Genomic DNA, 14,587 nt, shown 5'->3' with positions numbered 1-14,587 from the left:
CGGCGTGGGGTGCCCGAAGGGGGAGGGAGCCGGCGTGAATGGGCCTTCCTAGGTGGAGGCTCGTCTGCTGTAGTGGGGCGCCCCTTTACCGTTTCAGTTGCCATTCAGCTGAGTTTCGGCTGCTCTTGATGCTACAGCGACAGGCGGCTGCAAGAGGACTCTCAAAATGGCGGCCTGTTCTTTGGATTTGGGCCTGGTCCACTAAAATGGCCCTGGGACACCTTAGAACTCGGACGCTCGATTTTTTTTTCCTTTCCTGTACATGCAAAAAAAGGTAAATGCCCGGTACGTTACACGCTTCATCTGCCACGATGAACTCTCCAGAGGAACCGAAAAAATATATAGTTGTGGTAACTATACCATGCATCGTCATATGGAGAGGTGGCACCAATTAATTATAGTGCTGCATAAAAGAGAGATTTGGAGGAGAACACCTGACCTGCTAGTACATTCATCAAAGAAGTGGCACTGAGAGCTTCAGAGGCAAGGGAAACGGTCCCAAATATTTAGAAGAACTTTGGAAAGATTAAAATGACATGTTTAGATTGTGGCAAATTAATTTCATGTGGACAGATGAGTGTTACTCTAATAAATACAGCATATGAACATCATCATAGTCGATGGTTGGTAGAGACATTTTGACTATATCCTGGACCTGCCCGTCCTCGCCCAAAATGGCGCCGGAATAAATGGGACTCGTAACTCCTTGTTGTGTACTGGTTGCAGAACCTTGAAATCACGAGATACGTATGCAGTTTTGAAGCACATGGCGGGCGGGGACGAGAATTGATTGACTATTTCGACATCCCTATTGATATTAAGTTCTGATGTGTTATTGATTACTGTACTGTTGAAAGTTCGAATTAACGTCACCCATGGTACTTGCCCGCAAATGTATATCTAGATAATTTTATTGTAACTGGCCCTGTCGTATTTTAATTATAAAATGTACGTCCACCGATTCCGTAACTGTTAGACACCTTAGTTCTTGCAACCTAATGGCCCGCCCGTTACGTTCCTCTACAGTGTAAATGTCTATTCATCATATACGATTACAGTTTGCTCTGTGGCAGGCCCACGTGGTTATAGGCTCGTATTTGTATAATGAAATTTTCACAATAAAGGTTTTTAAAAGAAAACATGGTAGTAGTATATACATTGGTAAAGTTTTTAATAATAGTGACTGTTTTAGAATCATTAAAAGGCAAGTGAAATAAAGCAGACCAATTACATGAAGGGTAAAAGGTATAATACGAAGGAACGCAGTAAAGATAAATGGTCAAGGGCTGTTGTGTTTTCTATTCCTGCAACATAAAGTGATCGATAAGAATCTCATATTCAGGCGTATCGGCGACTAAGACAGCAGGTCGACCCTCTTTTGCTCAACGGCTCCGTCATGGGACGAAGAAACGCTCTTTTTCTCGAAAAAAGAATATATTTTACTTGCAGGACAGTTGTAAAATTTCCGGGAAAGTACATTAGCCTGGAACATTATAACATATATTTAAGAAAAAATAATGTTCGGAAGTAATGAAAAGCGTAATTTTTAGGTCATATGACCAAGCCTTTCATCATTACAATAAGAAAAGTAAAATGAACCAATGAAAAGTTTTATTAACAAGTCACATGACTTGTTATGCTTACGTTACGCGCTGCGCGCCCCGGATGACTTCCGGATGCGCTAACGCGGCGCGTCATATGACGCATTACGCGACAACGCAGGTACAGAATATAGTCAAAATGTCTCCACCAACCAGCGGTCGGAACACAACCCCTTTCAGCAGGCTAAATAGTTCTGTTAAATGACAACAGAAGGGACAGGCAACAAGAACCATCAGTCAAAGAGGGGAGGGCTAGTTCTTCTCTACCGGGTTACATTGGGGCGCTACCGGAACTGATCGAATTGGTAGTCTACAGTTTTTCTGGATGTTTCAGACTGAAGCTGGGGTTAGCATGAGAGCAGCACCATTTCGTAGCTCCGTCGTGGTCATTCCGCAACCAATCATGGCAGCCGTTCTTTATCGTTATTTTGGGCGGGGTGGGTGGCGGAGCCGAGCTGTTTTGCAGCCATCATTGTGTGGAGTTCAGTTCATCTCACTAGTTTTGTATTTGTCATGAGGGGTTGTTCCCAATGTTTCTATTTTAGCGAGGTCAAAAAGAGATCCCATTAGTGGCCTACTGATTTTGCTCGATTCCTTTTCTTTTTTTTTTACACGATTTTTCGTTATCTGCAAAGACTAAACAGAGTATTGCGACTCTGTGTTTGTTTGTAAATAGAGAATGAACCAAAGAGAGCTAATTCTAAAACAGTAAATACTTGGATAACAATCAATCAAATGGAGAGAGAAGCAGGCACGACGGATTACAACGGGGGCAAAGGCCTGCGTTAACTACCTTTCACTATCTGCAAAGAGAGAGTACTCCTAATAGAAATGAGGGGGGGGGGGGGGGGGGGCACCATTCAAAGCAGATCAGTGTGCATAAACACGAAAATGTTTTCACTTACCACGTACTTGACATTCGACAGCTTATGATATTTGCTATTAAAAAACCATTGAAATTCACTGAAAAAACCATAGGTTATAGACCATATATAGTTAGGAATTAGCATTTACAAAACCTTGAAAATTCACTGAAAAAACCATAGGTTATAGACAATGTTCCCTCTAATTTTTTTCCTCTGTGTGCGGCAGTGTAGGGTCTCTGTGCGCTGAAGTTATGGCTATGTGCGCCAGGAACCAGACTGCGCGTGCATGCAGCGCCAAATATCACTCCAAAGTTTTGCTTGGCAAAGTGAAAAGACTGTGCATTTCCAGACATACAGCGCCATGTTTGGGTCTTAATGCAGGTTTGCAATTTGGTTTCGCTTGCCATGACATGAATTAGTTACACAGACAAGTACAGTTCGGGTTTAGAAAAGCACAACACTCCACCGGTGGGACCATCATAAGATTTTACTAAAGATTCCTAACTGGAGCAATGTTCATTGGGTGGGGAAATGTTGGGAGCCTATACAAGAACGCATATACAAAATAAGTTCCGTGCTTATTTACAATTTGATGGGCAAGCTACTGAGTAATGTCGGGCTATCCCATCAAAGATAGTGTATAAAATGAGATTAACTTGAATACTTTCACAAAGGCCCACAATCAGACCCGCAGCCACACTCTACTAAGAAAAGAAATGCATCAAGTCCAAAAGCATAAACTGTTTTAAACGTCGTGCTTTTGGACTTGATGCAGGTGGCATCTGGCATGCTGCTTGTTATATTATATAGCTGGATGCAGAGAGAGAAAGAAGCAGCAAAATACAACTGATGACAAAGCCAATAGTCTTGGCTTGTTGTTGGTGTAATGTTACTTGTATTATACTTTTGGATGCAGTGACAGAAGCAGCAGAGTACCATTCAGGCAGCACACTATGCTAAGCACAGATTTTCAGTTTGTGTTTTTAAGCCATGCCCTTAATTACATCGATCACACCCCTTTAAGAGACCCTCTAGTTTTTTCATTCCATTTTAAGCCCTGTCTATAAGCTTTGTGGACAGTTACTGTAAATATAAAAGAGCATATCTAGAAGTTCTAACATTATAGGATTGAGCTAAATGTAATAAAAGTTTCCTATGTTCTTTGTACTGCATCTTCTATGAGGAATACACCTTGCGATCCTGCAAAGGCGCTTCATCTTTTATCTTATCAGTCTATCAAAAATACCGTGAATGGCCCTATTAGGCCTACAATGAAATAAGTCACAATTCTAGTGAAAGTTACTTTGAGAATCCTGTATTGTTTTTCAACATTTCCTCTCTGAGAGCTTCCTCTCATCTTCCCCATCCTCCTCCCACCTGTGCCTTGGATTAGTAATCAGCAGTATTTGTCCAACAGGCCCCTTCTGGTCCTTTGCTATGGATCCCTTTGCTAAGTTAGAATCTGCACAGCAGAAGCAGGTTGTTTGGTATTGGCTTCTGGCCCTGACACAGATCAATAACTGTGAATAACAGATGTTCAGTGACATGATATTAGGAGTTTGCGTGAGAAGGTTTTTGGAGCTGAATGGTACTTAAACATGTTTATTGAGGTCTTTCTGGGTCGCTGTGAGGCCCATCACAGTGCTGGAAAGAATGTATACTAAGTAGGCGGCTATATAATGTCTTTTTATCAGACTATCTTACCCAAAGTCCTGTTTGCTTGCACCACATCTGTGGATGACCTTGGTACAATATGGAAGTGAGCAGATTTAGACCCTCATTACGGCCTAGTTTTATGTGCGATATTTATAGCACACAATAAAAACGAACATTGATGTTTACACAATTGATTGTGTTATAATTATGATATGTGGTAACTGGAGCTAAAGGACCATTAGTAATGAGGAACAGTATGCTTTACAAATTCTCAAGTACTCCTTTGCCTGCACTGTAAAGCGCCACGTTTTAAAAGTCATCTTTTGCAACCCCACTTTCTTGCCTTGATTCATAACAATCTTCCTTTTTTCTTTTAAAAGCGGAAAAAGCATGCTGAATAGCTTTTATAGGAGGCACACTAAAAAATAAGTCAATGTCATAATTATGAGGCGCAAAATACAGTCAAAACAAAGTTTTTGGTTCCCCGAAGAAACCTTTCATGCAAACCCAAAAACTGCAAGCACAAGCCAGTTGCTTGCAATTAATTCTAACCTGATATTCACATTGATTGGAAGCAGCTGTAAGATGCACGTAAAGCTGGATAGAACTTGCAAAAAAGATAAAGCACGATTTTTGCAAAAGTGCTAATTGCAAGCCTTCACGCACAATATTTTAAAACTTTGTTCATGTTATGTAAACATCTAAGTAGCAGATGCACATAGCTGCAAGGTTTCAGATTACTATGTGTGACATTTTCCTAATTTCAGAGAAATTTTGAGTGACATTTCAACGACTATGCGTGACAATGTCTCAGGAGCAAAATTAAGTAATGAATACCAGGGGAACATTAATATCAGAAACTACACCTATTGGAGCAACAAGAAACTCTATGAAGAGTTTAATACTGCTGCAAAGCACCGGAGAACGGAAGAAAAGGCACTGACCATTGACAGACTGAGTGACTGCAGTGCTCAGTAGAAGAGGGCAGGCAGGCACTGACCACAGACAGACTGAGTGACTGCAGTGCTCAGTAGAAGAGGGCAGGCAGGCACTGACCACAGACAGACTGAGTGACTGCAGTGCTCAGTATAAGACAGCAGGCAGACACTGCAGCTGCTCAGAAGACTAGCTCATTGATATGACCATTCATGACCTGTGCGCTTGCCTAAAAAGCTAATTTCATTGCATAGCAAGTGCAACTAGGAGATTTTGCTGTCACTCAGTCTCAGGCATAATCAGTTGCTATTGCAGTAAGGTCAAAAAGAATGCTGGGAAGCGCCAGCGCAAAACCCAAAGTTGTTCCGCCCTAAACACGTGGTAGTGCAGTATAAATAAATACAAACTGCACATAGCTGTCAAGATTTGAGATTGGCATTTACAAGTTTGAGTGTTCTTATGTGTCATTCCATTCTCTTTGAGTGACACTTTAGTGTGACAGTCAAATAATTATGCATTCCATGAATTATCCAATTTCTTGACTTAAAGCTGTCACAATTCTCCACACGTGATTATGCAATGTTACTAACCTAATTCCTTTATTCTAATTTGCTTATTGTGAGGTAAAGCTGCAATAAAAGATAGGACCATAAGGAGTTGCTTGCCAATGTAACTGACAGAAATTGCATCTGCCCCATCATGTGTGCTGTGAGGATTGGCTTTTTAGCCAACATGACATTGCATTCTGGGAGTTATAGTCTCACTTTAAACGCTGGCTGGTAAAGTTTATGGTGTATGAGCAATGGTTAGGAAGTCAGGATAAACTACAGTAGCACATGTCAGCCTTTGAATAATTACCAGCTGTGATGTGCTGAGTTGCATGGTCATGTTTCTATAACTTTCAATAATTAACATTAGTTTCTGGTTAGATTTGACATGTAATTAAGTTTAAGGTGATAGCAAAGAGTTGGGGAGGGGGGTCATTGAGAGAAAACATAGATGATGGACCCTGGAGAACTGTGACTTACAGTAAGGCTCTGGGATGATGACTGACCAGTTACAACATGGTAGAAGCTGAAGTCAAATTTTTAACATGGGTAATGGTAAGAAACTGATGTAAATCAGCGGCAGACACATTGTGAGTGGTGCTGTCCCCACCGCCTTAACCCTCCCACCCCGCTTCCTGGGGTAGGTCAGTAGTTGTCAGTTGTAGTACAGTTAGAGCTGGTAACTCACATCATTCTACCAGTCTCCAGAATGTATTTTCTCTCTCTATCTCTCTGGTTGCATCCTCCCTCTTTTCATCCGTCATCTTTTCCTCTCTCTTTCTCTATCCTCATCTTCAAATCTCTTCTTCCCCATCACTGTCTTTACAGCCTCTTTCCTCCTACTTAGCAGTCTGTTGCCCTCCTCATCCGCCCTTTTTAGCTCTTTCTGTCCTCCCTTGTATCACAGTCTCTGAGTCCTACCCACTGGTTTAGAGCAGTACGCTCCTAGATGTAGGCCTTTGTTCCTTTTTTATCAGTGTCTTTAGCCTCCCTCTTCTTCCCTCTCTCGCCTCTCTTTGTATACTTCTATCTCGTTCCCTGCAGTCTTTCCACCCTCTTCCATTTGTCCTTCTCTTCCCCCTCTCCCTATCTCTAATGCTTTCTCCCCCTCATCTCCTCCCTTGGCATGCCGTCCTGTAAATTTATATCTCCTTCCGTAATGTCTTGTCTCATTTCTGTCCTCTAATTTCTTTCCAACTCCGTCACCTCTTTCTCATTTCTTATACTATTTATTTTATGTTATCTTTGTCTGACCCGTACCCTCAACTCGTCCTGTGACTGCATGTTTGGGATCCCGAGGCTAGATGTGCAGGAAATCAGCCGCGCAGTGAGGTGAAGCAGGAGAGAATTATGGTTTCCCTTAGGTCACTTCTCAGCGCTAGCAGCCTGTCGCACACTGTCCATAGCTTCATGGTCGCAGAGGTAGTCTGGCTCCATTCAATGAGCCACAGAGACAAAAGTGGACAGAACAGGCACGGGCAAGCCATACACCTGGAGCTCATGCTGGCCGCTCGCAGCTTTCCACCTGCCTTAGGGTGGTGGGTTCAGCGTCACCCTAAAGTTATGCAGGCCTCCCTCCACGCAGTCAGGAAGGAGCCACTAGGTCACTTTCACAAAGTTGAAAGTGGCCCAGTTTACACCCGCACATGCATTCTATCTCAGAAATCATCCTACTTTGGTCGGAATGTTTGTCCGGTTCCCTCCATGCACCTGCACTTCTCCGATAGTTAGAATCTTTATTTCTCACGAGGGCCACAGACCCCACACTAGGCTGACTGCCCTGTAATATGGATCACGTCACTAGCCATTATCTAACCCCGAATATTCAGCCTTGTGGTGCACAGCAGCTCAGGCTCATGAATATTGTAGGCTTAAAATGTCATTTTATTGGCTGCAGGGATCCTCAGCTCTGTCTGTCTCTGCAAGTGGAGGGCTCGGTTTTCCAGCTACGAGAAATGAACTACCCGGTGGCCAGGCAGAGATGAGACATCCATGTAATAATCCTTGATAACTTTGAAGCTTTTTGAGCCCACTGGAGAATGCGCGCCTGAAGACAAATGCCACCTGCATCCAGTCCAAAAGCACACGTGTAAAACACACGCTGTGCTTTTGGACTGGATGCATTTCTTTTCTCAACTGCGGGCTCACTGTGGGCATTTGTGAAAGTATTTATGTTAATCGTAGCGCATGACTGCTGCGATTAACAGGAATACTTTCACAAATGCCCCACAATCGGCCCACCGCCGCGCTCCATTAAGAAAAGACATACATAAAATGTAAAAGCATGACATGTAAAACACACGGCCTGTTTTTACACTCGCTGCGTTTCTTTTCTTAATGGAGCGCGGCGGTGGGCTGATTGTGGGGCATTTGTGAAAGTATTCCTGTTAATCGCAGCAGTCAGGCGCTGTGATTAACAAATACTTTCACGAAGGCCCATAAACAGCCCGCTGCCGTGCTCCATTAGAAAACAAAAGCAGCGAGTGCAGGGGTGCTTGCTGCTGAACGCCTGCAGAGGCTGCCAATCTGCTTTCCAAAATACACTCTCATGCTGTGACATCACGTTTTTGTGCTCTCCTATTGCACCGTGTTAACACCATTTCCCCAAACAGAAAATTATTGTTATTGGCGCCGCTCGCGTTTAAATGCGGCGGCGCAAACGTTCTAGCGGGCTGTCCTGAGTGCGCGCTTCACACAGGTCAATGCGCGCTGGTGGTCACAGACGTGCGCGCGAGCGCATGCGCGCAGCCTGCTGGGAACACTGGTTATAGACCATATATAGTTAGGAATTAGCATTTAAAAAACCTTATTTTACTCACACAAAACCATTGAAATTCCATATATAGTTAGTTGCACTAACTATATATCGCGCACCCGCAATCCACTGCTGATCATGTCACATATTACATCATTCATGACATGGTCAGTGACATCACTGATGACATCACTGATGACATCTCAAATGACATCACTGATGACATCACTGATGACATCTCATTTGACATCATTCTTGTGCTAATACGATAAACCTCTTCAGACTCTAATATAACCTTAGATACACTCAGTGTATACAGACACTCACACACTGCCACTCATCCATGGAGTTACTCACACACCCAGTCAGTCATGCAAAGAAACAATCTCACCTCCATTTCTTCAACTATACAGTTAAACACACCTTACTTATTGAAACATATACTAACACATATTTACTCTCTTATACAATCCCTGATACAAGTTCACAATGATCGATACAACTACTCACTCATTCAGTGGCTCTCATGCACAGTTATTTATATATGCCAACTCTCACATGTACTGTGTTTTACATATGTACTTACTATGACATGTAGCATTGAGATATCCATTCACTCATCAATACACTCATGCACACAGTCAACTGCCCATGTAGCTGTTTCCACATGCAATCTTGAACTCATACACCTAGTGAATAAACTGCTCACACATCTATGCATAGAGTCACACACCTTCCAGCCACCCCCACACAAACTCAATCTCCCATAGAAATACTTGGGCAACCAATTAATAACACATATAGCCTCTCGTATAGCTAATGATCAACACATGCAGCAGTTTACAGAACAACAGACATAATGATGCACAAATTAAGACAGTTTAGTCACTAACCCATGCATTCAGTGAGACACATTTAATCACTCACTCATACAGTCAGTCACGCACCTACTAAATCCTTCATCCAGACACTTATACATCCACTCATTCTTCAATATGTAAGACATATTTTAACTTTACAGAAACATACAGTCACTGGATGTTGTCATCAGTGATGTCATCAGTGATGTCATTTGAGATGTCATCAGTGATGTCATCAGTGATGTCACTGACCATGTCATGAATGATGTAATATGTGACATGATCAGCAGTGGATTGCGGGTGCGCGATATATAGTTAGTGCAACTAACTATATATGGAATTTCAATGGTTTTGTGTGAGTAAAATAAGGTTTTTTAAATGCTAATTCCTAACTATATATGGTCTATAACCTATGGTTTTTTCAGTGAATATATATATATATATGTGTGTGTGTGTGTGTATGTATATATATATATATATATACACACACACACACACACACACACACACACACACACATATGTGTGTGTATAGAGGTTCACAAAGCCAATAGCACCTAAGAGTGAGACTCATTTCCTTTGCCAATGCGTGTTTAATCTGGCAAGAATAAATATTTGCCTGGGGTGACAAACGTTGGAGGATGTTAACCCTTTTTATTACAGGGAACCCTTTCGGATGGACTACTTCTAGCCTGTTTCAGAAATAAAAGTTAAAGCAACTCATAACCATTCCTCACACTTATCAAAGCCACATCTCACTCCTATCTGGGTGATGACACAAAGCCATTAGCTCTTTGAATATATAGATCATGCTGCTCATATTCTTAGTTTAAGTGAAAGAGTGCATTTAAAATGCACAGCTTCAGTTTAAAGCTCAATTTTGCTTTTACATATGAAAGATGCTGATAATTTACAACAGGAGAAAATGGCATCGAATTTTTTCTTTGAGTCTGTTTGATAAAATGTAGCATATTTTGTTGTTTACCACTCAATATGGCAAAGCTATTCAGAGTTAATGAAAGCATACCATGATCACAATCTTCATGCAATTTGTCACATAGTTTGACATATAAATGATAGCATGAGCCTGAAGTTTCTTCAGAACATCTTTATTAATTACTTTGTGCTACATCCTTGCATGGCAGGTACACACATATGTTCATTAGGTTTTGCTATGTGAAAGGGCACATATGAAAAGTCACTTTTTGATTAAAACGCACCATAAAATGCAAAGCAGAAACATAATTTCACTTACTTTTAATTTAAACAACTGATCATTTCGGCTGGCACTCAATTTATCTCTTCAGTCTAATGCATTTCTGTGAGAAGATCAAGTAGGATCCGCAATTTCTGAAGATCACTATTACTGACTTGTTGGCATTAGGCTCCAGACAGTAAGGGGGTCATTATGATGACGGGCGCACTTTGTCCGCCCGTCACCATAGTGGGAAACGGGACCGCCCGCCATAAGGGCGGGGGTCCCATGGGGGGCATTAGGATGTGCCCGCCACAGTGGCGGGCACATCCTGTAGTTTTAGCATTGTGGCGGGCGGTGCACTCTGCACCGCCCGCCACGATGCTAAAAATGCTTTTTTGCATTTGCATATGCAAAGCGGCAGGCACCGCGCGGTGCCTGCCGTTTTGCATATGCAAATGTGGGGGGGTACCATAGGTACCCCCCATGTGCCCCCTGACAGTGGTGTGAACCTGGGGGCCCTGCAGGGGGCCCCCGCAGCAATCCCCGCCTGCCTTTCCGTGGCGGCATTGCCGCCGCGGAAAAGCAGCTGCAGACAGGCACCCTAATATGGATGGCGGTGTCTGATAGACACCGCCACCATATGGTTCCATTACCGCCCCGGCCGCAATGCGACCGGGGCGGAAAAGCGGCGGACGGTGTTTTCGTCCGCCGCGGTCCCCCCCGCCATCCTAATATGGCGGGGGGGAATTAGAATGCGGATGTCGGGCGGATTGCCCCCGCCAGGGTGGCGGTGGCGGGGGCAATCCGCCCGACATCCTAATGGACCCCTTAGTCTTCATCCCGTGGATGATTTCAGTCTGACAGGTATTAAACTGGGTTCGGGTACTGGGTATCTTGCCCATGAAGGGGAGAATGAGTTGCATATCGTCGGCATAGGAGAGGATGTTGATGTTGTGAGAGCAGATGATGCTGGCTGCATGAATCATGTATGCATTGAAGAGGGTCGGGCTCGTGGAGGATCCTTGCAGAACTCTGAAGATGAGGTCGCAGGCATCAACAAATGCCTGAGTGAGTCTTTCCAGTCAGGAAGATGCCGATCTATCAGAGTTTGTGTCATTGGAATCCAATGTCATGTAGGTGTTGGGTGATTATGGGATGGAAGACTGAGTCAAATGCTGTGGAGGGGTCCACAAGGATGAGGGTCGCCATGTCTCCTTCATTCAGATGTCATCCATGGCAGCAAGGAGGACCGCTTTTGAGCTATGGCTGAGCGTGAAACCAGACAGAGTCTCGAGGAGTTTGTGGTGGTTGAGGTATTTGATGAGGCATCTGTTGATGGTTTTCTCTAAGATCTTGGCCCGGAATGGTGTATTTATTTTTTTGCATGCTATTGATCATTTCAAGATAGATCAAGTCTCTCTGCGTGTTTCTGCACAGTCTGTGCTACAGATCTTTTTAATCTAACTGACAATACATTGATTATAAATTCTTTTTGCAAGAAATTAGCAATAGATTTTTGTTGGTTTCATTTTAGACTAAAGATTTTACTTTTACTCTTGTTGACTGCAACAATACTATCTCCTGCATATGATCGAGCAAGACATCAGTTGGCTTGTGGGAAAGACGACTATGTATTATAAGGAATGCTACTCAAGTACAGTAGTGGGGTAAAGCAGTATGAATGGGATTACAATTTCTGACTGGGGCTACCTGTGCCATTGGTTGCATGGACTTGTTTTGGGACTACTGGTAGGGCTAGGGCCTTTATTGGACGTAGAGATAAGGGTTTTTGAACTGATTGGGCGCTTGGACTAGGGCTAAGATTGGCTGTAAGGTCCTGGTCTCCTATTGGTTCCTAGATTTTAGAGCTAGTGTTGTGATTGGATAGTGTTAGGGCTAGGGTTCCATTTGCTGAAGGGGTCCCCTGATTACTAGGGCTATAAAAAAGGCCAGGCTGAGGGCGTCTCAGCCCGGGCGTCGAGGCTAAGGGCAGAGAGGACAAGGGCAGTTTCATGTTTGAGCCTGTTAAGGGCAGAGACGACAAGGGCAGTTTCCTATTTAAGCCTGTTCGAGACTGGTCGGGACTAGGGCCAGAAATGCTGCCCTTTTTCTCATTTAGCAATACCCAGCCCACACCAACCACTTCCACAAACAGAGCAACACACTCACACCAAATGTACACCACGCACAACACTATGCACAGATGAATATACCAGCCTGCACTACAAATCCAACCAAACCACCTCTACACACCCTACTATCCCAACTACCCCACATATCCACCATCACCTACAAACACTACACAACTCTATCCTATACCACTAACCAATACACTCATCACTAACACAACACCAATCAACAACATACATAACTACATCCCATTCAGACACACTCTCCCTGCTGTATTTACACCTAACAGACCTTCCTTCAGGTGTCCAACAAACACCTTCCTCTCCCTTCTACCATAATAACACTGACGCACAACACACACTGCACACCATCACACTTTGTAACTCTTTCAACACATATACTTTCAATGTAATTATGGATCTACATATTTATCACTTTCTTCTAATTTAGCATTTCCAGTGCACTACCCTATTTCTCAGCCTATACTTCGCTCAATATATCTTCTAGCCCAACCTTCTAACTCATCTCAAACTTCTTCTACTACTCCTTCCAATGCACTAACCTATCTCTCATCCTAAACATTTATCAATACATCCTCTACATCCACTCTCTCATTTATCCCAAACCCCATACCACTACTATTATTGACAAAATAACCCTTTCTAGACTCTCTCCTACTCTACCCCTCCTTCTATCATCTGACACCTCTTTTACTATACCGATCCCCTAAAACAAACCTTTCTAAACTCTTTCCTTGGAGTCCTCCCCTCCAAAGCTCCTGTTTACTCATCCAAAAGCCTCCTCCTATTGCTAAGACCTAAAAAATAAACAAAAAAAATCTTTCACTCTTTTATCCCTCCACTATCCTTTTCAATCGAAATTAACAGACTAACACGTTCACTTCTAAAATTCCATATTAAAGTATACTAATATACTACCCTAATAACTGAATAACATATCCACTACTCAAATTACTTCATATGCTTTTTACTATACTAATTTTCAACAGTAATCCTTAATGGGTTCCGTAGTGGCGTGCTACTCACCAGAAAAGCGATTCAACACCCATCATGGGTAACAAGTGCTGTATCAATGCAAATCTTTCTTCCCCTTTTATCCCTCCGCTATCCTTCTCACTCCAAGTAACTGACTAATATCCACCACTGAAATTACTTCATATTTCACCATATTAATTCACCACTAATCCTTTGTAGGCTTCTTGAATAGCGTGCGTCAACAAGCGCTATATAAATACAAACCTTTGTCCTCCTCTATCCTTCTGCTATCGTTCCAAATCCAAATAACTGACTAACCTATCCACCACTTAAAACGTACTTGCATGTTTCACTATACTAATTCAACACTAATCCTCTATGGGTCCCGGAGTAGCCTGCTACTCACCGAAAAGGCGCTTCGGCGCTTCGTCTGGGGTAGTAAGCGCTATATAAATGCAATTACTATACAATACAATACTAGATCTTTTAACCTGTAGACTCTTTGCATTTTTCTTGCTGCTAAACTAATTATTCTACCCCTGATGAAACCTTTATAAGTGTCCCATATCACATGAGTTAGTGCTGAAGAGTCATTAACTGTAAACAATTCTAGAGAGTCACTCTTCAGCTGAGTCATAACTGTAGGATCCCATAGCAGAGACCTATTGAGAGTCCATCTATTTTTGGCAGGCTCCTTTTCTAGTAGCAGAACTAAGGTAACTGCTGATTTTTCATCATTATTTCCATAAACTGTCTAACTTTTGGAGAGCTGATGTTTCCCCTTCTTATAGATTTATAACGTTTGGGCTTCAACAGAATGTTAAAATCACCTCCCAGAATGATTGGAGGTTTAACTTCCAATAAGTGATACTATAAGGATTTCAGGGGAGCCTCATCGTCAGTATTTGGGCCATAAAACCCAGCCAACACATACCATGTAGTCAGTATTTTAACATTGATTAGGGCCCACCACCCTCCGTTGTCTACTTTACACTCCTGCAAAAGAGCCTTAGCAGTTTTGATTGGGGATTAAACCCACTCCC

The sequence above is a fragment of the Lissotriton helveticus genome, chromosome 1_1 (assembly GCF_964261635.1).
Source record: "Lissotriton helveticus chromosome 1_1, aLisHel1.1, whole genome shotgun sequence".
Classification (NCBI taxonomy): Eukaryota; Metazoa; Chordata; class Amphibia; order Caudata; family Salamandridae; genus Lissotriton; species Lissotriton helveticus.
Note: the sequence above shows the minus strand (reverse complement) of the source record.